Raw genomic sequence first — 27573 nt, 5'->3', positions numbered from 1 at the left:
GGTCCCCACAGCGGGCGAAGCCGCGGCCCTAATACCACCACCGGTTGCCGCAGAACCCGCTGTTCCCCTCAGCCAGTCGGATGCTGCCGCTAACACAAAAGCCATAATGCCCTTCTCTATGCCGTACCTGCCCGGAGCGGCCTGGCTCCCACGATACTCTGGGGAGTCGCATACATTCACTGACTTTAAGGAAGGGCTCTGCAGCCTGCTCGAGTTCTATCCCCTGACAGAGCCGCAGAAGGTTCATATGATAACTGGCCAACTCTTTGGGGCGGCTCTGAGAGAATTGAAGTCCTGGCCCGCCGAGGATAAGGGAACTGCACAGCAGATTTTTGCAAAGCTTAAAGCCACCTTCGATACTCGCACTGCTACAGAAATTAAACTGACTTTCTATGGATGCAAACAGAGACCGCAGGATAGCTTACGGGACTATGCCCTTAATCTCCAGGAGGCGATGCGGGCCATTAAGCAGAGTGACCCCGGCAGCATGCAGGATGAGGATAAACTCCTGAAGGAGCGGTTCATTGAGGGGCTCCTGTGCAGTCACCAGCGGGGCCAATTGCACTTCCTGGCCATGCAAAATCCAGACTTGACTTTTGCGCAATTCAAAGATAAAGCTATCCAGGCATTGCAGGAGCGACAGCCCAGCCGCGCAGTACCACCCAGGCGCCCCGCTCTCACATACCACCAGGAGGTGGCATCGGATACCCCAGTTGCCGCGGAGGCCGACGCCCAGAGCTTCGAGGACGACTCCCCTGCAGGACTCCGTCTTCAGATGCAGGAGCTGACCAAGAGTGTTGTTGCCCTAGCCCGGACGGTGCAGTCCCTACAGGAGGCCCCCAAGGAAAAGATCCAGCTAGCCTCCAGACCAGAAGATGTCCCCTGGACGCGACAGAAGAGGACCCCACCGACCAGAGGCCGGGACAGCGATCGCTTCCATCAGGACGGACGACCCATCTGCCGCCGCTGTCACCAGGTGGGCCACCTTGCAAGGTACTGTCCTTTAAACGAGCAACCCCTGGGGCAGGGGTGGGGAACCTCGGCTCTCCAGCTGTTATAAAACTACAACTCCCAGCATGCCCTAGCAACTTGCAGCAGTTGAGGCATGCTGGGAATTGTAGTTCTCCCACAGCTGGAGGGCCAAGGTTCCTGACCCGGCCTGGGGCAAAGGGCCAACCCCCAGGAGTAGGACGGTCAGGCCCGCAGCATTGGAGAACCAAGTATATTGGAGGACGACCTGTTCTCCCTGTAGTGGTTGATGGAATCCCCTTGAACGCTCTGCTGGACACCGGTTCTCAGGTGACGACTATACCTTACGTGCTTTATAAACGGTATTGGGAGGACACTGATATTACTCGTGGCCCTGACGATAATTTCACCATAATAGCCAGTAATGGTCAGCCGTTGCCACAAGTGGGGTATAAGGAGGTCACCATCAAGGTGGGGCGGGTGGAATTGAAAGCCCAAGGGATTGTGATTGTTGATATTGATCGTCGAGAATGTAATCCCATGATGACTCTTGGTACTAATGTTATAGAAAATTGTCTTGCAGAAGTTATTGTTTTGTTGCAACAGGTGGCAGAAACCGCTGGCCACAGTGAGCAACGTGCCCTGCAGAAGGAAATCAGAGCTCTGATGCAGAGACAGCAGGTAGATCTGACTGGTGGTGAGATTGGTCGTGTCACTGTGAGTGATTCAAACCCCATCGCGATACCCCCTAGGAGTGAAATGTTAATATGGTGTCGGGCAGCCATAGGCCTCAGGGGAAAGGACTACCAGGCCTTGGTAGAACCCGTATACTCAGACAATAGGCCTACTATTCTGACAGCCCGGGGGGTGGTCGACGTTCGCCAGGGGAGAGTGCCCGTACGTGTACTCAATTGTGGGGAGGAAGAGGTTCACCTCACCAAGTATGCCACGCTCGCCAAATTATTCACTGTTAATAATAGTGTGATACAGACACCTGAACCCTTGGTCCCGTCAAACGTGGCAGAGGACAACGGTTCTGCAGAGCACTCGAAAGATTGGTGTCGGGAATTGCATGTGGGCACTGACTCTACCCCATCCCATCAAAAACAGGGGGCCTACAGAGTGGTACACGAGTACGAGCAGGTATTCAGCAAACACCCCTTAGATTTTGGGCAGGTGAAAGGGATCCAACATCATATCCCCACGGGAGATCACCGACCCATAAAAGAGAGATATCGCCCTGTACCCCCAGCTCATTACCAGTGTGCCAAGGACATGTTGTGGGAAATGAAGGAGGCTGGGGTGGTGAGAGACAGTTGTAGCCCCTGGGCAGGTCCGTTAGTCCTTGTTAAAGAGAAAGATGGTACAATGAGAATGTGTGTTGATTACAGGCAGTTGAATCGCATTACACATAAGGACGCATACCCACTGCCCAGGATTGAGGAGTCTCTGGCTGCCTTAAAATCTGCTAACTACTTCTCTACCTTAGATCTCACCAGTGGGTGCTGGCAGGTTCCTGTAGCGGAGGCGGACAAAGAGAAGACAGCCTTCACGACACCAATGGGTCTCTGCGAATTCAATTACATGCCCTTCGGATTGTGCAATGCTCCCGGGACGTTCCAGAGGATGATGGAGTGCTGCCTGGGACACATGAACTTCGAAACCGTGCTGCTGTATTTGGATGATGTCATTGTCTTCTCTAAGACCTACGAAGACCATCTGAAGCACCTGGCCGAGGTGTTTGAAGCCCTGTCCAACTTTGGCTTAAAGGTGAAACCGTCCAAGTGTCATCTGCTGAAACCTAAAGTGCAGTACCTGGGCCATGTGGTGAGCGCTGAAGGAGTGGCCCCAGACCCCGACAAGGTCACTGTGATCAAGGACTGGCCAAAGCCCAGTGACCTTCACGAAGTCCGGCAGTTCCTCGGGCTGGTAGGCTATTACCGGAGGTTCATTAAGGACTTTACCAAGAAGGCCGCACCCTTGCAAAACCTGTTGGTGGGGCAACCAAAGAGGACCAAGGGGAGGAACACCCCCTTTGATTGGAACGAGGAGCTGGAGGGATCCTTCACTTGTTTGAAGTCGGCACTGACGGGAGAAGAGTACTGGCTTACCCCGAATATGACCAACCGTTTGTGCTGTACACAGATGCCAGCAATGTGGGATTAGGAGCCGTACTGTCCCAGGTCCAGAAAGGCAAAGAAAGGGTGATCGCTTACGCCAGCAGGAAACTCCGTCCCACGGAAAGAAACCCTGATAACTACAGTTCCTTTAAGCTGGAATTCCTTGCCATCGTCTGGGCAGTGACAGAGAGGTTCAAACACTACCTGGCCTCCGCGAAATTCACCGTCTTCACGGATAACAATCCGCTAACGCATCTGGATACTGCCAAACTCGGGGCCTTGGAACAGCGGTGGATGGCCCGGCTGTCCAACTACGATTTCACCATCAAGTACCGGGCAGGACACAAGAATGCCAATGCCGATGCCTTGTCCCGAAGGCCCAATTTGCCAGAAACGGGAGAAGACCCGGAGGCAATTGAAGAGGTGGAGCTGCCTGCATTCCATCGCCCCAAAGCCACTCAGAACTCTCATCATGTGAAGAACAGGCACAGGAACCAACCGGATGCCACGCTGAATCCCCTGCCCCATCACGGATGGGCGGAAACTCAGGATGGTGACCCCGCGGTCCGTCGGGTGAAAGAGCTCTTGACGCAGGCAGGGTTGCATCCCGGTCCAGATGATCCACAGGAAACCCAACAGCTGTGGAAGGGGAGAAGCAAACTGTTTATCCATGATGGCAAGCTGTGCAGGAGGAGCATCGACCCACGTACTCATGAATTGGTGTGGCAGATAGTGGTGCCAAGGCGAGATGCGCCCATGGTTCTGGGAGCCTACCACGATGGAGCCGGACACTTCGGATGGAGGAAGCTAGAGAGGCTACTCCGAGGAAGGTTCTATTGGATTGGCATGAAGAGAGCCATTGAGAAGTGGTGTCGGGAGTGCGGTCCATGTAGCCTACGCAGGAAGGACCGTGGCAGCCAACGGGCTCCCCTGCAGCCTATCATCACCAAACGGCCGCTCGAACTGGTCGCGCTGGATCATGTGAAGTTGACACCTAGCCGGTCAGGCTATATCTACGCCCTTACCATCGTAGATCACTACTCCAGATTTTTGGTGGTTGTACCTGTCAAGGATCTAACGGCCAGGACTGCCGCCAAGGCCTTCCAGCAGTACTTTTGTAGGCCCCATGGCTACCCAGAGAAGGTACTGACCGATCAGGGACCAGCATTCGAAGCGGAAGTGTTCCAAGAGTTCTGCCAACTGTACGGGTGAAAAAAGATCCGAACCACGCCGTACCATCCTCAAACCAATGGGATGTGCGAAAAGATGAACCAGGTGGTGATCGACTTATTGAAGACCTTGCCCGTAGAGGAACGGAACCTGTGGCCGACAAAGTTGCCTGACTTGGTGGATATCTACAATCACATCCCAGTAAATTCCACCAACTGTACTCCAGCGTACCTAATGAGGGGGAGGCCTAGCCAGTTACCCGTTGATCTGGACATGGGGGTCCTAGTCCCCGAAGATACCTCGCCGGATGCAGACTGGGATGCAGAAAGGCAGCGAAGGTACCGCAAAGTACAGGAGTGCGTGGAAAGAAGTCTCGCCCAGGCTAGGCAAAAACAAGAAAGGGACTACAACCAGCACGCTCCTGCGATTCCCCTGTCACCTGGTGAGCAAGTACTTAAACGAAAGAGGAGACTACACAAGCTCGATGACCAATGGGAAGCGGAACCGTATACCATCCTGCCATCCGACTTCGACAATACGAAGGTCTGTCTCATCAGCAAGGACAGAGGGGAGACCTCGACAGCGGTATCCAGGGATCACCTTAAGGTCTGCCCCGATAAGTTGAGAGAGAGGGACACGGCCCCAAGAATCTCCCCGCCGGTGGAAAAGGAGAAGATGATCCATACCGTCCTTGGTGACTTTCCCCAGTCTTGGACTCAGATAAATCAGGCCATCGTGGTACCTGTTCTAACGTTTCCACAGCCGGACCCACCAGAAGCGATGGTGGTACCAGATCATCCGGCCCCGCAACCTCAACAAGCCCTACCTGCAGATGCCATGCCAACCGTTGAACCGGCAAATCCTCCCTCTGCTATCAGTGAATCTGCTGTACCCACTGTTGATAGCAGCAGCTCTGAGAGCCCCAACCTGCCAGTGCTACCCAGACTCACTAGAAGTGTAGCTAGAAGACAGTGCACTACACCAGCGGTAGCAAGCATAGCGGGCCCTGTTAGGCCATAAGCAACCCCTGCGCTGCGAAGGTCCACACGCAGCACTCAGAACCAAACTCCCCTCCGCTACAAAACTTGGAGGTATTAGCGAGGGCTGCTATTTACTTGAAAATGTTGTGTGCATATCTTTTGTTACAGGTATTAAAAATGGACAATAGAGTAATGGACGGTGAATTGCTCAAAAACTTTCAAAAGGGGACCCCTTTGTTTACCCGGGGTCCCCGCTGTTTCAACCATTGAACTGAGAGTCATAAACTGTGCATGACCTAACTTTTGCAACGTTCAAGAGTCCTCACCTCCCATAAAGGGAAGCACTGTTATGTTTAATTGTTATGCTATTTCAAAAATTTTTGTGTGTTTCCTGTTAACATGTATTGTTGTTTTTGTTTTTTCCAGTCCGGGAGTACTGGATTTAACCGGGGGGGAGTGCAGCGCCCCAGAGTCCTGGTCGTTGCAGTACTGTGGCTCCGCCACTATGGGGAGCTATGGTACGTCTAATTGCACTAAAGGAGTTTCTCTGACCAGGTAACACCTCACTACACTTCACACTCCGGCCACCAGGGGGGGTGGTTATATCTAGTAGGCCACTCCTCACACTCTGGTAAAACTGGGGGTTGGACAGGAAGACAGGGAGAAGTAGCTGGGAAGAGCTAGTGAGAGGACCTGTCAGGGATGGGATCCTGGCAGACTCCTCAGAGCAGAACTAACCAGTGCACAACGGGAATACAGTAAGGAGGAATTAGGACCAGAAGGAGTCGTGCTGTTAGACCGAGGCAACATCCTTCTGAGGCGCAAACAGTCGGTGGCCGGAACGCCGAGCAAGTAAGAGACTTTAAGTATTACTGCAAACCACGGCAGGACAGCCAATTAGAGGTTGGCTGTCTCACTTAACACCTAAGCAGACAACGGAGGCAGCTGTGGGAGAGGGGCGACTCTAGGGTCCCGGAAGAACTCCAGGCCTACCCCGTCATACGGGTGCGTCCTACCATATCATCTGGGGGACGGAGAGAACGAACATCAGAGACAGACAGAAGCAGTTGTGAGGACTATCCCGGGAGCTCAGCAGGGAAGGACTACAACACATAGCGCTAGAAGGTAGACACTGTTTCCCACCTGTAAAGAGAACTCCAGATGTGCCTTTGGACCGGCCGGTCTCAAACAGCCCTGTTGACAGCGCTCTGGACTGAGGACTCTAAAACCTTCAGTAAAGAGGTAAATAGACTGCAACCTGGTGTCCTCGTTATTTACTGCACCGCAGCACCATCCATATCTATTATTCACTGTACGCCCCTCAGCAGGGTCACGGACCGGGCCTAGCCACCGTGACAACCCCAGAGCAGAGACTCAGAGGCCCGGTACCGGGTACCCCTTGGCCCTGCGGCAGTGGGGGCGCTACATGGGACAATTGTTAAAATTGCTCAGTTAATGAACATTATAATATATTATTAAGAGGACAATGTTACAAATGAGGAGTGCGGAAATGTGTGTGTTTGAATGAATGACTGAAAAGAAAAATGAGTGAATGAAGTGCAAAAGTGAATGGGTGTGGGGAGAAGGGATAAAGGAGGGGGAAAAGCAGGAGGGGTTTTGTAGGGAGAGTCACATGGGAAGTGGTAAGGTAGAGAAACTATTGTATTTGTCAAGTGGAAAATCAATTTTGATATATCAATTATGGGTTTGTGAAAAGTACAAAAATTAACATCCCATTTAAGCTCAATACCACCAAATAAGTTGATTATTCAAATAAAAACATGAAAATATTTAATGAATAAAGTTATTCATCTCTGCTACAAACATTCTTTAGATGAAATAAAAAAAAATGAGTATATATCAAAAGTTCCAGTGAAGAATAATGATAGAGAAAAAAGTAGGATTTGAATTTCCTGAGTCTTTGATAAGTCCATTGTTTAGACAAGGGAGAGGGGAAGGGGGGAAGAGAGGAGCAAAGGGGGCAAGACAGAGGAAGGAGCCTTATTTAAACACAGTGGATGAGCGTTCACTGAAATCTTCACAGTGCGGGATCAATTAAGAGCCTCATGACCAAGGAAGCCATCACATCACGTCAATGAAGAGAGGAATCACCTCTGCACAACTGCAACAGAGAGCTTGGTAGGAGGAGGACATCCGCTGATGGGGGGGACCCAAACACCACCAAAATTTGGCCCCCAGATGCCCATCACAGTCCACAACTAAGGAGTGGAGAAGAGGGAGACACGCACCAGATGCAGCAGAGGCAGGTGAACACTCTCAAAGGTCTGGGACAGTTTTCTCAGACCATCCCATTTCCTAGGCCCTGATGCATGGGCTACTATTACAAGGAGGGAAACATTTTGGAAGATGCTGAAGGAGTATGTTGCCTATTATATCAGCATCTTCTGTGATTCCTCTGTGCCTTACAATTATTGTGTATCATAGCCAGAATTGTTGCATGAACTGTCTCTCCACACCTTAGGGGTCCTTGCTTGTCCTGCTGCCAACGTTTTGTCAGAGTGGGTTTTCAGTGCCGTTGGGGGTATTATAACCGAAAGGCGCATCCGCCTGACAACTGAAAATGCTGACAGGCTGACTCTTATCAAAATGAAAAGAGCTGGATTAGGCCAGACTTTAGTACACCACCGGATGAAAGCAGTGGATCATAAACTCAAATGCATTTTTTTTGTTTGTTTTTTTCTGGTGTATTCCCATGCACCCCTTCTCACCCAAATATGGGTATATGCTTCAGGTCTTTGTCTTTTTTGTGTCGACCACCTCCTCCACCACTATATCAACAGGATGATCATGCTACCCTAGCTTTTGAAGGGTATTTATGATGCCCGCATTATTAATAATTTTAGAGTCCTACCTCGAATATTCTTTTATATACACTCACCGGCCACTTTATTAGGTACACCTGTCCAACTTCTTGTTAACACTTAATTTCTAATCAGCCAATCACATGGTGGCAACTCAGTGCATTTAGGCATGTAGACATGGTCAAGACAATCTCCTGCAGTTCAAACCGAGCATCAGTATGGGGAAGAAAGGTGATTTGAGTGCCTTTGAACGTGGCATGGTTGTTGGTGCCAGAAGGGCTGGTCTGAGTATTTCAGAAACTGCTGATCTACTGGGATTTTCACGCACAACCATCTCTAGGGTTTACAGAGAATGGTCCGAAAAAGAAAAAAAATCCAGTGAGCGGCAGTTCTGTGGGCGGAAATGCCTTGTTGATGCCAGAGGTCAGAGGAGAATGGGCAGACTGGTTCGAGCTGATAGAAAGGCAACAGTGACTCAAATCGCCACCCGTTACAACCAAGGTAGGCCTAAGAGCATCTCTGAACGCACAGTGCATCGAACTTTGAGGCAGATGGGCTACAGCAGCAGAAGACCACACCGGGTACCACTCCTTTCAGCTAAGAACAGGAAATTGAGGCTACAATTTGTACAAGCTCATCGAAATTGGACAGTAGAAGATTGGAAAAACGTTGCTTGGTCTGATGAGTCTCGATTTCTGCTGCGACATCCGGATGGTAGGGTCAGAATTTGGCATAAACAACATGAAAGCATGGATCCATCCTGCCTTGTATGGAGCATCTTTGGGATGTGCAGCCGACAAATCTGCGGCAACTGTGTGATGCCATCATGTCAATATGGACCAAAATCTCTGAGGAATGCTTCCAGCACCTTGTTGAATCTATGCCACGAAGAATTGAGGCAGTTCTGAAGGCAAAAGGGGGTCCAACCCGTTACTAGCATGGTGTACCTAATAAAGTGGCCGGTGAGTGTATATGTATGCCCCGAAGCAGGGCCGCCATCAGGGCATGACAGCCGTGACTGGCGTATGGGGCCCGGTGGGCAGAGGGGGCCTCTCATCTGCTCACCGGGCCCCTACCGGCAGCCACAGGCTGAACCGGGCCCTTAGCGGCGGCCGGCGCTGCAGCTGTTCAAAGCTATTGACGTGCGGGCCTGTGCCCGCGCGTCAATAGTTAACAGCCGCCAGCCAATCTGAGGCTGGCAGCTGACGTCAGCCGCTGCGTGCATGTCGCTGGCGTCTGACGTAATTGTCAGTCGCCGGCGAATGCGCGCTTCAGCTGCGTGCAGAGAGCAGGAGCGTGGCAGGTAAGTAGAACTTTTTTTTTTTTTTCTATTGCGAGTGGCGATCCGGGGGGCCCAGGGCAGAACGCTGGACACAGGGGCAGAACGCTGGACACAGGGGGCAGAACGCTGGACACAGGGGGCAGAACGCTGGACACAGGGGGCAGAACGCTGGACACGGGGGCAGAAGGCTGGACACGGGGCAGAAAGCTGGACACGGGGCAGAAAGCTGGACACGGGGCAGAAAGCTGGACCCAGGGGGCAGGAAGCTGGACACGGGGCAGAAAGTTGGACACAGGGGGCAGAAAGCTGGAAACAGGGGGAAGAAAGCTGGACACTGGGGGCAGAAAGCTGGACACCTTGGCAGAACGCTGGACACCTTGGCAGAACGCTGGACACCTTGGCAGAACGCTGGACACCTTGGCAGAAAGCTGGACACCTTGGCAGAAAGCTGGACACCTTGGCAGAACGCTGGACACCTTGGCAGAACGCTGGAAACCTTGGCAGAAAGCTGGACACTGGGGCAGAAAGCTGGACACTGGGGCAGAAAGCAGAAACGGGGCATGATTGGAGACACGGGGCAGGATGACAGACATGGCGGCATGACTGGAGACAGATGGGGCAGGATTGTAAACAGATGGGGCAGAATGGAGACACGGTGCATGATTGCAGAAATGGGGGCATGATTGGAGACGGGGCAGAATGGTGATACGGGCATGATTGGAGACACTGGAGGCAGGATTGGAGACAGATGGGGCAGGATCATGGGGCAGGATGGATATGATGGAGACAGATGGGGCAGAATGGATACTCATGAGGGCAGGATGGGAGAACATATGGCTGATGCCAGGAATGAGACACACGGGGGACAGGATGGCGAATATTATTACCATAGGGACTAATTTAGGGATATTATTACTGCAGTGATGTATTTATTTTATTTTTTGAGTACACTGTTTTAAATGAGGGGGCAGTCCTATTACTGTGTAGAGTGATACTATGTCGCTTTCTTCATGTGGTGTAATGTAGAAGTTGGGAAAATTAAGTAATGTGTTCTGCAAGCGGAGCTCGAGATAACTGTGTTATTTCCTGCAGAGACGAGTCCTGGCTGGATGAAGTGATGGCGGTCTGTGCTGGATGAAAGATGAAGGACTTCACCTAGAGACGTCACTGGTGAGTCAGTGTTACCTATACACTGACACTATACACTGTATACTATATACAGAGCTCCTGTATATAATGTCACCAGTGATCGCTGTATTATCTGTACACAGACACTGCATACTAAGTACAGATCTCCTGTGTATAATGGTATTTATGGTGATAGTATTGTGTTTTTTTTTTTATTATTGATCAGTATTGTAGTATTCAGTCACTATGTGGTGGTAATATGTGGTCTGGTCATGGTGTTGTGGTATTTGTTCCTTGTATTTGATATTATTCGATCACTGTGGTGGTAATATGTCATCTGGTCATGGTGTGGCGGTATTTGTGCCTTGTAGATAGTATTATAGGTCACTCACTGTGGTGATAATATGGTGTCTGCTCATGGTGTTGTGGTATTTGTTCCTTGTATGTGGTATTATAGGTCATTTTAAAAATTGAAAAATAAAAAAAAATATACCTAAATTGTATTTTAACAAATATTTAATAGGTTACAGTAGAGTAGGGCCCAGCCAAAAGTGTCTACCTTGTCAATGTGTGATAGGTGAGAAGTGGAATTTTTCCAAGAGAGAGCGGTGGGACTGTGGACAGTTTGAGGGGTGGAGTGTGGAGGCGGGGCTGGGGTGGAGCCTGGGCAGAGTCTCGAAGGGGGGCCCCGAAAATTTTGCCAGTATGGGGCCCCGAAATTTCTAGTGGCAGCCCTGCCCCGAAGGGTATATATTTTTCAGCCTATGCACTTACTGCATGAGCATTACCAGCCTAGGATACCCACTCCTTAATAATTGGAAAAAAATGTTTTCTGAGGCCCTCTACCACGTCTCTTCAAAGGGGTATTGGAGTGCCTCCTTCTAATTTTTGGCATCCCTCGCTCTTAGTGCATACCCTTTCGTGGCTAGAAGACTCGCTTCTTAGTAATGGAAAAAAAAGCTTTTCTGAGGATCCACCTTTTAGATGAGGGAAAAAAATTTAAACCAAAAGAGATGGTGGGTTATATTAGTATATAATTCAATGCCCTGTTTTGGGTTGTCAGGTGTTCGTCACATAGGGAGTTCTCACACTGCAAAAGAGGATTTCGCTGCCGGGACAGGAGAATTTATACAGTAAGTACAGAAGCTCCTGGTCTCCTCTATATCAGGCTGAGTAAATCCGAAAAGCTCCACTATATTCCCCAGCAGTGTTGATAAAATACCATTCCTTCATGCTGCTACATTAAACAAATCACTTTTTCAGAGCCATTTCAAATCCCTTCTACATACTACAATAATACCTCCCATATCTGCAATTCATCTACGGTGAAGTGGTGCAATAATTATAGCATATGGCAGGCATCTAGTCAGCAAATATTGCCTTATAAATTCTAAGCTTTGCATTTGATGAGAAATTCATCAGAGCTGCCGGTGTTACTTGCGTTTCTCCAGAGTTTGTTGCTGCCACATACAACAGAAAATCTTTTTAGGGTTCAAATCCCTTCTATATTCTACAGTAATACCTCTCTTATCTGTAATCCTAAATCCTTTGGGAATCTTCACATTTCATGATGCCATGCACACAGTCAAGGCACCCAGGGCTAGAGGCAGCAAAACAATAAAAAAATATATATTTGAACCTGCACCATATTTCACTACTGTATTATTGTATTTATAGGTCTCATTTCATTTACAATAAATAGTAGAATGATGTGTGTTACCAAAAACTTTATGTTGATTTCATCTGTCCACAAGACACCTGCTGGCCCTCTAAAAATCATGGGGCCACCTGCTATACCTCTATAAATTGTGAGGGCTGCCTGCTGGTCCTTCACGTTTTAAACTTTACATTATTAATACGAAAAAGAAAATTTGCTCACCTCAGATAGATAAATGATATTGCAGTAGCAATATATGGCTATGCAAAGCACAGCTTTCTGCTGGCCCTCCAAAAATGCTTAGTGAAGGCTGTCTACTGGCCCTCTAAAAGTGTTGAGAGAGGGCATGCTGCTGGCCCACTAAAGTTAGAGTGAGAGCTACCTGATGGCCCCCTAATAATAGTAAGTGCCGCCTGATGGCTCGCTACAAATAGTGATGGCCACCAAATGGCCCTGAAAGAAAATGTGACTTTCAGAGTTCCTCATTCATAAATTAAACAGAATATGTCTGATCATGTCTCACACACCACATGGACAGATAAGGTAGTAAAATGTTAACATTATATTTCCTGTAGAATGTTTTTGTCACCATTGAAAGCAATGCAAACATGCAAAAAGGAGCATTTTTTATCTTATTCATTTTGCCTTACATACAAGTCATTATTAGAGTTGAGCGAAACACGAAACCCAATGCAAGTCAATGGGGAATCAAAGTCGGCAGTGAGTGGAGGACAGGAAAACACCTACAGTGCCCATTTTAATGCCAAAAACATCAATTCTTATAACTTAAGCTTGTCAATCTTAATTTACTTTATAATAATAGTTACGCATTGAAAACAGGGGGTCATTTGGCTAAAGTTGTGGGGGGGGTAGGGCTGGCTCAAGATTTTCTTGGGCCTAGGAAATGCGGAATACGTCACGGCGGTGGAGCAGGGAGAGGTAAGTATTTCAACTTTGCAAGTGCTGTGATCCTGAGCAAGCAGGGGGGCCCACTAGTTGGCACTGGCACAGGGCCCCTCATAGTACGGCGGTGTGTTTGACGGCGGGGGCGCCTCCCACTGGCAGAGACACTTTTGCGTACTATGAGGGGCCCTGTGCCAGTGCCAATGAGTGTGCCCCCCCACCTGATGAAGGAACCCGCACTTTCATCTGCACCTTCCTCTTTGTCCCTGTGTAAGGTGGTATAGTATGCGGGAAGGGGAACCTGACTTTCAGCAGGGTCAGATTCTGGCTGTGTAGAGTGCAAGGGGAATGTAGTGGTCTGGGTCAATGTACCAGCAGACTCATCTAGCAGTGGCTGGGCAATGGGCAGAATGAGGAGGAAACACAGATATAGGCCCAAAATAAAAAAAGTAGGCTAAAAGCAGTTAGGCTACGTTCACATTTGCGTTGTTGTGTGTTGCGTCGGCGACGCATCGGCGATGCAACGCACAACGCATGCAAAACGCATGCAAAACGCATTGTTTTGTGACGCATGCGTCCTTTTTTTGCATGATTTTGGACGCAAAAAAATGCAATTTGCTGCGTCCTCTGCGCCCTGACGCGTGCGTCCAAAAAGACGCATGCGTCACAAAACGCAACACAACGCATGTCCATGCGCCCCCATGTTAAATATAGGGGCGCATGACGCATGCGGCGACGCTGCAGCGCCCAACGCTGCGGCGCACAACGCAAATGTGAACGTAGCCTTAAAAATTGGTAACAGGAGTACACAGGCGGCATAGCTTTGTTCAGTGGAGGACAACTGTAAGGACTGGCTGACAAAGTTACTAGGCCCAAATAAGTAAGTAGGCTAAATGCAGTTCAAAATTGGTAACAGGAGTACATAAGCGGCATAGCTTTGTTCAGTGGAGGACAACTGTAAGGACTGGCTGACACAGTTACTAGGCCCAAATAAGTAAGTAGGCTAAATGCAGTTCAAAATTGGTAACAGGAGTACACAGGCGGCATAGCTTTGTTCAGTGGAGTGACACCCTCTTCCCCCAATGGCTGCCAATCTGGGTCAACAACTGGGTCATCTATCACCTCCTCTTCAATGTCATCTGCACCTTCCTCTTTGTCCCCGTGTAAGGTGGTATAGTATGCGGGAAGGGGAACCTGACTTTCAGCAAGGTCAGATTCTGGCTGTGTAGAGTGCAAGGGGAATGTAGTGGTCTGGGTCAATGTACCAGCAGACTCATCTAGCAGTGGCTGGGCAATGGGCAGGATGAGGAGGAAACACAGATATAGGCCCAAAATAAAAAAGTAGGCTAAAAGCAGTAAAAAATTGGTAACAGGAGTACACAGGCGGCATAGCTTTGTTCAGTGGAGGACAACTGTAAGGACTGGCTGACAAAGTTACTAGGCCCAAATAAGTAAGTAGGCTAAATGCAGTTCAAAGTTGGTAACAGGAGTACACAGGCGGCATAGCTTTGTTCAGTGGAGTGACACCCAATTCCCCCAATGGCTGCCAATCTGGGTCAACAACTGGGTCATCTATCACCTCCTCTTCAATGTCATGTGCACCTTCCTCTGTGTCACCGTGTAAGGTGCTATAGCGTTCGGGATGGGGCACCATAGTCTCATCAGGATCAGATTCTGGCTCAGTACACTGCGAGGGCAATGTAGTGATCTGAGTCAATGGAACAGCATAATAATCTAGCTGTGGCTGTGCATCTGTGCACTCCATGTCCGATTCATCTTGTAATTGGCTGTTAACAATTTCCCTTTCTAACCCAGGCACGGTATGTGTAAAGAGCTCCATGGAGTAAACTGTAGTGTTACCTGCCGCATCCTTCACTTTTGGTTTGGGTGAAGGACACAAGGAAGTGACTTGTTCCTGACCGGGAGCATCCACTGACGACTCCCTGCTATTATATTTCGAACTTTCAGAAGAGGAGGCGAAAGAGCTAGAGGCTGAGTCAGCAAGGAAAGCCAAAACTATTTCCTGCTGCTCCGGCTTTGAAAGCGGTTTTCCTACTCCCAGATAAGGGAGCCTTCGAGGCCTTGTGAGCCAGACGATGACGCTGGCTCAACACCTCGAGACTTGGGTGCTATTTTGCTTTTCCCACTACCACCAGATGCTCCACCACCACCAACATCACCATCATTATCAGCTGGCAATGCCACCCATGGCCTCTTCCACCAGACTTCCTCATTTTTGGGAAAATGTAACCAAAATAACAACCGTTATATGGTACTGTAAAACAAGGTAGAAGGTGTATATAAAATTATTGAGAATTTAAATCTCCCTTTTTTTGGAGGGAGACTGCACCAAAACTCAGGCCCAGTGTATTACACTACACAATGTAAGTGGCAGAACGTGGCTGGAAGATATGCGACAAACTAACAGAACAGACGTAGATCCACTTAGTGGCAATTTAAATCTCCCTTTTTTTTGGGGGGAGACTGCACCAAAACTCAGGCCCAGTGTATTACACTACACAATGTACGTGGCAGAAAGTGGCTGGCTGATATACCACAAACTAACAGGACTCTAGTATATCCACTTTGTGAGAATTTGAATCTCACTTTTTTTGGGGGGAGACCGAACCCAAACTCAGGCCCAGTGCTTTTACAATGCAATGTGAGTGGCAGCAAGTGGCGGGCTGATACATGACAAACTAAGAGGACTGAGGTATATCCACTTTGTGAGAATTTGAATCTCACTTTTTTGGGGGGAGACTGAACCCAAACTCAGGCCCAGTGTATTTTACAATGCAATGTGAGTGGCAGCAAGTGGCTGGAAGATATCTGAAAAAATCATCCAAGGACTGTAGTACAATTTCAATCTCCCTACAATGATCTCAGGACGAGTATGGCAGCAACAAAAAGGACTGCTGCACACAAAAGTGTGGACAAATAAACAAGATAACTGCAGAAAGGAGCAACAGGATTTTTGCTTTTAAAAAAGCAGTTGGTTTGCACAGCAGCGGTGCAAACAGCAATGCAGCTATCAGGGAGCCTTATAAGGCAGCCTAATAAGCTACAGAGCTGATGCACAAAGATATAGCCTCCACTGTCCCTGCAAAACAAAGATGGTGTTGGACAGTGGAAATCGCTACAGCACAAGCAGTTTGGGGGTTAATTTTCCCTCCCTAACTATAGCCCTTCTTCTGACGAAGCTGCAGCAATCTCTCCTTATGCTAAGATCGGCAGAAGTAAGATGTTGGTTAGCGTGCATGCCCCTTTATACCCCCTGTGATGCCGCAGAAAGCAAGCCAATCACTGTCATGCCCTTCTCTAAGATGGTGGGGACCGAGACCTATGTCATCACGCTGCCCACACTCTGCGTCCTCCTTCATTGGCTGAGAAATGGCGCTGAACGCGTCATACAAAACGCGACTTTGGCGCGAAGATCACCGACCGCATGGCCGATCCCACACTAGGATCGGGTCGGGTTTCATGAATTTGTCCTATCCATTTCGCTCAACCCTAATCATTATCCTTAAAAGTATGTTTCTTAACATTTTTTTCCAGTCAAATCCATTTTATCTTTTGTATGTTTTATTGTCAGTCCGCAAAAGTGGCGTAATACTCTGACAACACTGTTCCCAGCAGTGACCTGGGATTCATAGATGCTTCCAGGAGTCTTCTCCATGCTGTTTACATGCCATTTTAGTGCTGTTTCCTTCATTTTCAGCAATTTTTGCTTTGTGAGCAGGAGAGAACAGCTACATCATGCCCGCCGGTATTCCGGTCAGCCTCTACACATAACAGCGGACAAGTATGCATGAATCTCTGACACCTGTGAAGTTCTCCAAAACTTTGTGGAATCAACCAAGATGGGAAGTGGCAAAGACAACATTATCACCGTAATCATGCTGCTTCTGTGCCTACTCAAATGCTCGCTGCTCGCAATTAAGGAGAAAGCTTTGCATGTGGACCAGGTGGAGATGGAGGAAGAAAATAGACAGGGTTATACTACTAACCCCAGCCTCACCTTAGTTTCTCTGCACAGATAGGGTAATAATACGGAGGAAGAGGCTGAGAAGGAGGAGGAGGAACAGCAGATAGTTGAGTGCACTACAGAGAGTAATAACCACACCAGCTTCATCCCATTTTTTCAGCGTGGATTGATTGAAGAGGAGGAGGAGAGGAAGGAGGTTGAGGAGGAGATGTATAGTCATCCTCCTGGTGAAGACAGGGAAGTCTTGCCTGTTGGAAATCTGGCACATGTGGCTGACTTTATATTACTCTGCCTTTCCCGTGACTCTTCCGTTATATGCATTTTATCCAACACTGATTACTGGTTGTTCATCCTTCTGCACCTATGATTCAAGGAGAACTTTCCATCTCTTTCCTGTGGCAGACAGGGCTACTAAAATGATGCAATACAGAAGTCTCTAGTGGAGCAATTAATACAAAAATTCCCATCTGACAACACTGGTCATAGTTCCTTGGATAATCAAAGAATAGAGACCAGGGAGACACACACAAGGTCCACCAGATGCCGAGGAAGACTATCAAAGGTCTGGGACAGTTTCCTTAGACCCTCCCAGCGCCCAGGCCCTGATGTATGTGGTACTCTGACAAGAAAGTAAAAGTGTTGAAAGAAGGTGGAGGAGTACCTAGCCGATCATACCAGCATCCTCTGTGACTCCTTTGTGCTGTACAGCTATTGGGTATCCAAGCTGGACACCTGGCATGAACTGTCCCTCTGTGCCTTGGAGGTGCTGGTCTGCACTGCTGCTAGCATTTTGTCAGACTGGAATTTGTGTGCTGCCAGGGGCAAAGTAACTGATATTTGCATCTGGCTGTCAACTGAAAATGCTGACAATCTGACTCCTATCAAAATGATCAAGGCCTGGATTGGCACAGACTTCACAACCCCACCAGATGACAGCAGTGGAACATAAAGAAGATTCTAATGTTCCTTATTTACTGGTGTATTCAAATGCACCCCTTCCCACCCTAAGAAGGGTATACTGTTATTGTTGTCTTCTTTTCCATGTCCTCCTCCTCTTTCTACACCATACCTACAGAGTCATGGTGTGACCCCCTACTCTTAATTTTTACAGGGTGTGTATGATGCCCTACTACATAATTTTTACAGGATGTGTATGAGGCCTACCTCTACAATTCTCTTACAAATAGATGTATACCCCCCATGTATACCCCCCAAGGGGTAAATGTGTTTTAGCTCTTGCATAGGCTTTACGAGTCTAGGAGTCCTACTTTTTAAAAATGGGAAAAAAATGTTTTAGGAGGCCCTCCTCTACATCTCTTCCAATGGACATTGTAGTTCCTCCTACTTTTAAATACTGTAGAAACTGGGGTGCAAAACAAGTGCAATAGGGTCTTAACTGGAAACAAGGTGAAGATAAAATAGGGGTGCTTAACTCACCTGCTAGAGTTGTGCATTAGCAACATGTTACACACATGAATTAGCTCTGACAACACTGTTCCCAGCAGCGACCTGGGATTCAGGGATGCTTCCAGGAGTCTTCTCCATGCTGTTAACATGCCATTTTAGTGCTGTTTCCATCATTTTTATCAATTATTGCTTTGTGAGCAGCAGAGGGCAGCTACATCATGCCCATCGATATTCCTGTCAGCCTCCACACATAGCAGCCGACAATTGTGCATGGATGTCTGACACCTGTGAATTTCTCCAAAATTTTGTGGAATTAACCAAGATGGGGAGTGGCAAAGACAACATTATCACCATAATCATGCTGCTCCTGTGCCTACTCAAATGCTCGCTGCTCGCAATTAAGGAGAAAGCTTTGCATGCTGACCAAGTGGAGATGGAGGAAGAAAGTAGACAGGGTTATACTACTAAGCCCAGCCTCATCTTAGTTTCTCTGCACAAATAGGGTAATAATAAGGAGGAAGAGACTGAGAAGGAGGAGGAGGAACAGCAGATAGCTGAGTGTGCTACAGAGAGTAATAACCACACCAGCTTCATTCCATTTTTTTTGATTGATTAAAGAGGAGGAGGCTGCTGCCCGGTGCTCTGCGGGTGTCTCTAGTGATCGGTGGCCCTGTGGGGGGGTGTCTGGCGTTCCTGCTGCGGGTTTCCGGTGCTGCTGCCCGGTGCTCTGCTGATGTCTCTGGTGCTGCGGGTACCCGGATAGTGCTGCCCGCTGCTGCTGCGGTGGTCTTCGGTGCTGCCAGGGCTCTGCCAACATTTTGTGAAAGGCCAGAGCCCCCACAGCCTTGAAATCTCATCTCCCAAGATGTCGGTGCCGAGATCTCCATCTGCTCATGCACTGCCCTAACCAGCGGCTATTTTACCAGAGTCCACTGCACAGAAAACCATGGGACTGCCGGGGTGGGCCCCGGCAGCATCAGACACCACTGCAGCAGCATCGGGCACTGCCGGCAGTGCACCTGCAGCACCAGAGACACCCCAAGAGCACTGGGTAGCAGCGCCGGACATCCGCAGCACCGCTGGACACCCCTTCATCAAAGCCTGCAGCAACGGTAAGGTACATTCGCATTATAAGATGCACCCCCATTCCCCATTTCCCCCCCTAATTTGGGGGAAAAAAAGTGCGTTGTACAATCCGAAAAATACGGTAATAAAAGCTACAGCTCTCCTTAAAAAAAAAGGAAGCTCTAATATTGCTCTATCAGTAGAAGAAAAAATTCAAAACTCATATGTACCAATAAATATACAATTTTGCCTCAATAAACCCTTACACAGGTCTATCAATTGAAAATTAAACATATTAGACCAATTGACGCATCTTATTGACAAGTGAACGGTAAGGGTATATATAAATTGTTTTATAGTCGCCTACGTACCTGCATCATTTTGAAGAGGAAGATGCTTCTGGAAACTATTGGCAGCGTCTTCTTGGACAGCCTTTATCAGTGGCACTATAGTTAGAATTTTCTTTTAAATCTATGTATAACATAGTAGTAGGTTCAAAGCAGAATCCACCAGAAGGATGGACCTATTACTTCTTTTCAAAGCTTTCAAAGCCTGAAGCAGTTAAAATAATTTTAAAAAGACAGACTATATGCTCAGCAAGTCAGTTTGACATTGCTGTGCATACATTCATTCTATTTATTGCATTTTAGTGCTACTTCAAATGGGTTTCAGGCAGTATACACCTGATAAAGACATTGTGTGAACATGCACTAACTGTACGTTGTCAATTACACAAAGACTTTCTGAAGTTCATACAATTGATTTTTGAGTGACACCTGCAATTCACAAAATGTCAGTATCTCAATGTATGATTATTTACTGCAGCTGTAGCTCCATGTTTAAAATACATTAGTTACATTACAATTAGTTTCTGTACTGTATGTAAACTGTATGCAAATTGCATCTTCAGGGAAAAATGGCTTGAACTCTAGCACCACGTATTGGAAGTAAAAATACTAAAAATCATTATCAGCCCTTTAACAAGACTTGACACTTGACTTAGGATAAAAATCAAAGCATACACTTTGAATATACATGTTTCTGGGTTTATGCCTCATCTGTTCAATGCACTGATGGACAATAGGCATAGGTGATCTAAGGAGTAACATCTCTCCTTGTGGAGAGTGATACACCTGACATACCAATGTGAGGAGTCTTGAAGAACATGCAGTGCTTCTCTGGGAAATGAAATATGCAAATTGCCTCTTCAGAGGGAAAGAGGACCTTAAACTCTAATGCCATGTATTAGGGTACGCAATCCTAAAAGTCAATATCAACCATTTTCCAAGCCTTGCCACATGACATTGCTACTTCCAATTAGTGGCAGGACAGACTAAAATATCATGTTCAATTGCTTAGGTGGGAATGAAGCAACCATATAGAATTATTTACAATAGGGAATAACAAAGCTCACAGCTTAGTAATAGAGACAGGAAAAGGAAGGCCTAAAGCATTGGACAAATCTTCAGACAGTAATGTGTTGTACAACTGCATAAGAGAAAAAGATAGGAGAAAAGAGAAAGATAGGAGAAGTGCCAGAAGCAGAAGTGCCAGACACAGTGTAATTGATTAGGGATATGGTGTTTCTGGCATTTTTTCAGATTCATTTGAATTACAGATACACCATTTTTTCATTCATAATGTACTAGAAAGCAGTAGCAAGGCAAGACAATATTTTTCACAGGAAGAAAAAAAATCTGAATCAGTGTCAGTTCAAAGACAGTGTGTTTGCTAGTCACAAGTTTTTGCAATTCTTGTGCAATACTTTTTGTGAAAGTGGAATAATTGTTTTTTTTTTTTAAATGCACAATAAAATTAGTAAAATCCAGTCATTTAACTACAGTACAGATCAAAAGTTTGGACACACCTTCTCATTTAAAGATTTCTCTGTATTTTCGTGACTATGAAAATTGTACATTCACACTGAAGGCTTCAAAACTATGAATTAACACATGTGGAATTATATACTTAACAAAAAAGTGTGAAACAACTGAAATTATGTCTTATATTCTAGGTTCTTCAAAGTAGCCACTTTTTGCTTTGATGACTGCTTTGCACACTCTTGGCATGTGCACCAACATCTGACGCGGTATCCACCGCTAGTCATCAGTGTGTGTGCGATTCATTCATAATTAGTGTTGAGCGATACCGTCCGATACTTGAAAGTATCGGTATCGGAAAGTATCGGCCGATACCGGCAAAGTATCGGATCCAATCCGATACCGATACCCGATACCAATACAAGTCAATGGGACTCAAGTATCGGACGGTATTCCTGATGGTTCCCAGGGTCTGAAGGAGAGGAAACTCTCCTTCAGGCCCTGGGAACCATATTAATGTGTAAAAGAAAGAATTAAAATAAAAAATATTGCTATACTCACCTCTCCGAGGGAACCGGCAGCGTTGTTTGCTTAAAATTCGCGCTTTTCTTTCCTTACGTGAAGTCCCGGCTTTGTGATTGGTTGCGTCGCAGTCACATGGGCGACGCAACCAATCACAGCAAGCCGTGACGTAATTTCAGGTCCTTAAGGATTTTAAAATTACGTCCCGGCTTTGTGATTGGTTGCGTCGCAGTCACATGGGCGACGCAACCAATCACAGCAAGCCGTGACGTAATTTCAGGCCCTTAAGGATTTTAAAATTACGTCCCGGCTTTGTGATTGGTTGCGTCGCAGTCACATGGGCGACGCAACCAATCACAAGCCGTGACATCACATTTTAAAATGCGCGCGTGTCCAGCCTCCCGGCTTGTGATTGGTTGACCGCGACGCAACCAATCACAAGCCGGGACGTCACGGGAGGCTGGACAAGGGCGCATTTTAAAATGCGCGCGTGTCCAGCCTCCCGGCTTGTGATTGGTTGACCGCGACGCAACCAATCACAAGCCGGGACGTCACGGGAGGCTGGACAAGCGTGCATTTTAAAATGCGCGTGTGTCCAGCCTCCCGTGACGTCACGGCTTGTGATTGGTTGCGTCGCCCATGTGACTGCGACGCAACCAATCACAAAGCCGGGACGTAATTTTAAAATCCTTAAGGGCCTGAAATTACGTCACGGCTTGCTGTGATTGGTTGCGTCGCCCATGTGACTGCGACGCAACCAATCACAAAGCCGGGACGTAATTTTAAAATCCTTAAGGACCTGAAATTACGTCACGGCTTGCTGTGATTGGTTGCGTCGCCCATGTGACTGCGACGCAACCAATCACAAGCCGGGACTTCACGTAAAGGAAAGAAAAGCGTGAATTTTAAACAAAGAACGCTGCCGCTTCCCTCGGTAAGGTGCAGGCTGCGTCGGAGAGGTGAGTATAGCAATATTTTTTATTTTAATTCTCTCTTTTACACATTTTTACATTAATGTTGTTTCGATACCGATACCCGATACCACAAAAGTATCGGATCTCGGTATCGGAATTCCGATACCCGCAAGTATCGGCCGATACCCGATACTTGCTGTATCGGAATGCTCAACACTATTCATAATGTACTAGAAAGCAGTAGCAAGGCAAGACAATATTTTTCACAGGAAAAATAACATCTGAAATCAGTGTCAGTTCAAAGACAGTGTGTTTGCTAGTCACAAGTTTTTGCAATTCTTGTGCAATACTTTTTTTGAAAGTGGAATAATTGTTTTTCTTTAAAAGCACAATAAAATGAGTTAAATGCAGACATTTAACTGTCTCTGTCTTCCTCACAAAGTGTGCATGTCACAACCTTTTTTTTTCCACCGCTGTAAATTTTACGCAATACAATTATAAAATACACCAATAAAGTCCCCCCATTGCAGATGTTGGCTTTTTGGATGTGCACCTACCTTGAATTTCCTATTAAATGTAGAAATTTTCCTAAGAACCTTGATTTGGGGCAAATCAGGTTTCCTAATAGTGTATAGTGCAAGTTTTAGTATGTTTATGTGGCCTCAGTAAGTTGGAAATTAAGTGAAATATAAAACAGGCAGAGAGATGGGGACAGTTCTCTGTTAAAGGGGTATTCTCATCTACAAGATCCTATCCTAATATGTAGTAGGTGTAATAATCATAATATTAGCAAATACCTCCAATTAGAATAATACTATATGTTTTTCTGGTTTGCTATGCCTTTTTTCCTCATGTGTAGGCATTGCAGGACCTTAGCTATCCATGGTTATGACCACTAGCAACTACATGTATACTAAGAGAGAAAAGTAGGCCTTATAAACGGGAGTCACCACTTATATAAATAAATAAATACAGCTTTATTGAACAAATATGCAGGAAACAAAACACACTAAAAGCATTTAAAACCACAGAGGGATATACAATACCCCCGTATTGACACAGAGCCTATAATAAGGCAAAAAACGCACCTCCCACTGCAGGGTATAGTTCACATGTCAATAGTACAATAACACCTAAATGGCGCAAAAATATGATTACAACCTGGCCAGTCCCAAAAGATAATCCTATTAAGCACCATGAGTAAAAAATACCATCAATGCCACGAGAGACGTGATAACATGCAGGACAAGTAAATGCCCGTATAGGCCGTGAAGGGCAAAAATACAGGTTTAGTAACGACTAATACACCGGTAAGTATACTGACCCATGTACACCTTGCATGAAACAAACCGCCCGGAATGGAAAACAGCCTATGACTGTCATGTCCCTGGGGTGCCAATGTGAAGCAGGGTCAGGCCAGGTCAATGCGACATGTGTGCCCTGTGGGAAAGTGAGGTGCGGACAGAGGCACCCAACGCGTGTCGCCACTAAGCAGTGGCTTCGTCAGGGGTCAACTAGCTACTAACTGTCTGTATATCAGTGGTTGTAACCATGGATACCTAAAGTCCTGCAATACCTAATACTAATTATTATTATTTCACCTACTACATGTTTGGATAGGATCTTGGAGATGGGAATACTTCTTGAAGTGCTGATGATGCTTAAAGACATGTGAATCCAGCATCTGTTCTACGTCGTAATATAAATTGAAAGATTTTTTAGAAGAACAATAAGTGGGAAAGAACAGGCATCACTAAAAAGGAGAAAAGGAGAATTGAGATGCTATTTGCAGGAAGAAAATATTTGTGTGTATAGAATTGCACATTATTTGAATTGGGCAATACCTGCAGATTTTAGGAATTGGAACTCAAATTAATTTTGCATGAAATCAATTAGATCATCTCTACTGTGCAAATCTGTTTTTGTGCACCCGATTTAATAGTCTAATTTGACAACTGTATACACCACACCTATACTGCAGCTTTATGCCACAGTTTGCTTTCTGCATGTGTACCTACCTAATTAGCATTTCGCATTACATCCTTTTTGGTAAAGACACAATAATTGTGGTTGAATCGCTTGCCAAATGTTAATTATTGCTTTGTACAAAATGTATGGAAAAAGGAAAGTGGGTAAGTAAAATGAACAAAGTAGTGTAAGAAAAAAAAACCTATCACAGTTAAGGCTAAAAATGTAGGAAAAAAAGCAATCCGGCACTTTCATTCACATTGTGTGCATTGAAACCACAATGATAAAACAATCCAGATTCTACAGCTGATTAAAAGTCTCCATGGTGCTCACCAGGAATTAGAACAAAGAGTAAGGGTACCGTCACACTCAGCGACGCTGCAGCGATATAGACAACGAGCCGATCGCTGCAGCGTCGCTGTTTAGGTCGCTGGGGAGCTGTCACACAAACAGCTCTCTCCAGCGACCAACGATCAGGGGAACGACTTCGGCATTGTTGAAACTGTCTTCAACGATGCCGAAGTCCCCCTGCAGCACCCGGGTAACCAGGGTAAACATCGGGTTACTAAGTGCAGGGCCGCGCTTAGTAACCCGATATTTACCCTGGTTACCATTGCAAAAGTAAAAAAAAAAACAGTACATACTCACCTTCTGATGTCTGTCACGTCCCCCGGCGTCCACAGGGTTACGCGCTGCTGCTCAGAGCTTCCTGCACTGAATGTGCCAGCGCCGGCAGTAACAGAGCACAGCGGTGATGTCACCACTGTGCTCTGCTTTACTGCCGGCGCTGACACATTCAGTGCAGGAAGTTCTCGGCAGCAGCGCGTAACCCAGTGGACGCCGGGGACGTGACAGACATCAGAAGGTGAGTATGTACTGTTTTTTTTTTTACTTTTACAATGGTAACCAGGGTAAATATCGGGTTACTAAGCGCGGCCCTGCACTTAGTAACCCGATGTTTACCCTGGTTACCCAGGTGCTGCAGGGGGACTTCGGCATCGTTGAAGACAGGTTCAACGATGCCGAAGTCGTTCCCCTGATCGTTGGTCGCTGGAGAGAGCTGTCTGTGTGACAGCTCCCCAGCGACCACACAACGACTTACCAACGATCACGGCCAGGTCGTATTGCTGGTCGTGATCGTTGGTAAGTTGTTTAGTGTAACGGTACCTTAAGAACGTGGGAGCTGCTAGTATCAGCAGAAGCAGCACAAATGGCACCAGTTGTCTGGACAGTAGTACTTTGAAACACATAACAACATTTTTCATTCTTTGCCTCTGCCAAGTGTATTATTGGGGAGCAAAAGAGACTTTTATGCAATATATGGCACATCACTTGTACCAGTCAGATGATGTTACCTCTGACAATGACACCATCAGTTGGAGTCAGTGTTCTCCAAAGAACAATCTGTCTGATAACAAATGATTAAGGCCTCTTTCACACTTCCGTCTTTCTTTTTCCGTCACAATGCGTCGTTTTGTGAAAAAAAGGATCTAGCAGATTTTCTGCTGGATCCATTTTTTTCTCATAGACTTGTATTAACGACGGATTGTGACGGATGGCCTTCCGTTTCATCCCTCATGCGCTGGATTTGTCATAAAATTGCTGTTTGTCGGGCAGAGACAACGCACAGAGAAACGTTTTTTCTGTAAGTTGGAAAATCGCGCAGCAACGGATCCTGCACCGTCCGTCATTCGCTATAATGGAAGCCTATGGACGCAGAATCTGTCGCTGACTGTTAAAAGCAGGAATCCAGCGACGGATGCCGTCTTTTGAAACTGACCATCAGGGAAACTCTCTCTCGCTCTCTCTCTCTCTCTTTTTACTATTGATGCTGCCTATGCAGCATCAATAGTAAAAAGATATAATGTTAAAAATAATTTAAAAAAATAAAAAAAATTGTGATATTCTTACAAGAGATGAGCGAATATACTCGTTACTCGAGATTTCCTGAGCACACTCGGGTATCCTCCGAGTATTTTTCAGTGCTCAGAGATTTAATTTTTTTCGCCGCAGCTGGATGATTTACAGCTACTAGCCAGCATAAGTACATGTGGGGATTCCTGTTATGACCCCAATGGCGAGGGTCTCAGAGAAACAAGTAAGTCTGCGACGTACAAAAATCCAGCTCATAGGGCAGTGGTAACTGGGTTGACCATATATCTACTCCTAACGCCAACACTAGAAGTAGCCGGGGAACATGCCTACGTTGGTCGCTAGATGTCTCGCGCCAGCCGGAGGACTAACTACCCCTAGAAGAGGAAAACAAAGACCTCTCTTGCCTCCAGAGAATAGACCCCAAAAGTAGGATACAAGCCCCCCACAAATAATAACGGTGAGGAAAGAGGAAATGACAAACACAGAGATGAACTAGATTTTAGCAAAGAGAGGCCCACTTTACTAATAGCAGAATGTAGTAAGATAACTTATATGGTCAACAAAAACCCTATCAAAATCCACGCTGGAGATTCAAGAACCCCCGAACCGTCTAACGGCCCGGGGGGAGAACACCAGCCACCCTAGAGCTTCCAGCAAGGTCAGGAAACAAATAATATGCAAGCTGGACAAAAATGCAAACAAAAACAAATAGCAAAAAGCAAGAAAGCAGACTTAGCTTAATCAAGCAGGAACCAAGATCAGTAGGCAAGAGCACTACAGATTAGCTCTGATATCAACGTTGCCAGGTATGGAACTGAAGGTCCAGGGAGCTTATATAGCAACACCCCTGACCTAACGACCCAGGTGAGCATACAAGGGATGAATGACATACCCAGAGTCAAATCACTAGTAGCCACTAGAGGGAGCCAAAAGGTAAATTCACAACAGTACCCCCCCTTAGTGAGGGGTCACCGAACCCTCACCAA

This window comes from Ranitomeya variabilis, chromosome 4 (assembly GCF_051348905.1).
Source record: "Ranitomeya variabilis isolate aRanVar5 chromosome 4, aRanVar5.hap1, whole genome shotgun sequence".
NCBI lineage: Eukaryota > Metazoa > Chordata > Amphibia > Anura > Dendrobatidae > Ranitomeya > Ranitomeya variabilis.
Note: the sequence above shows the minus strand (reverse complement) of the source record.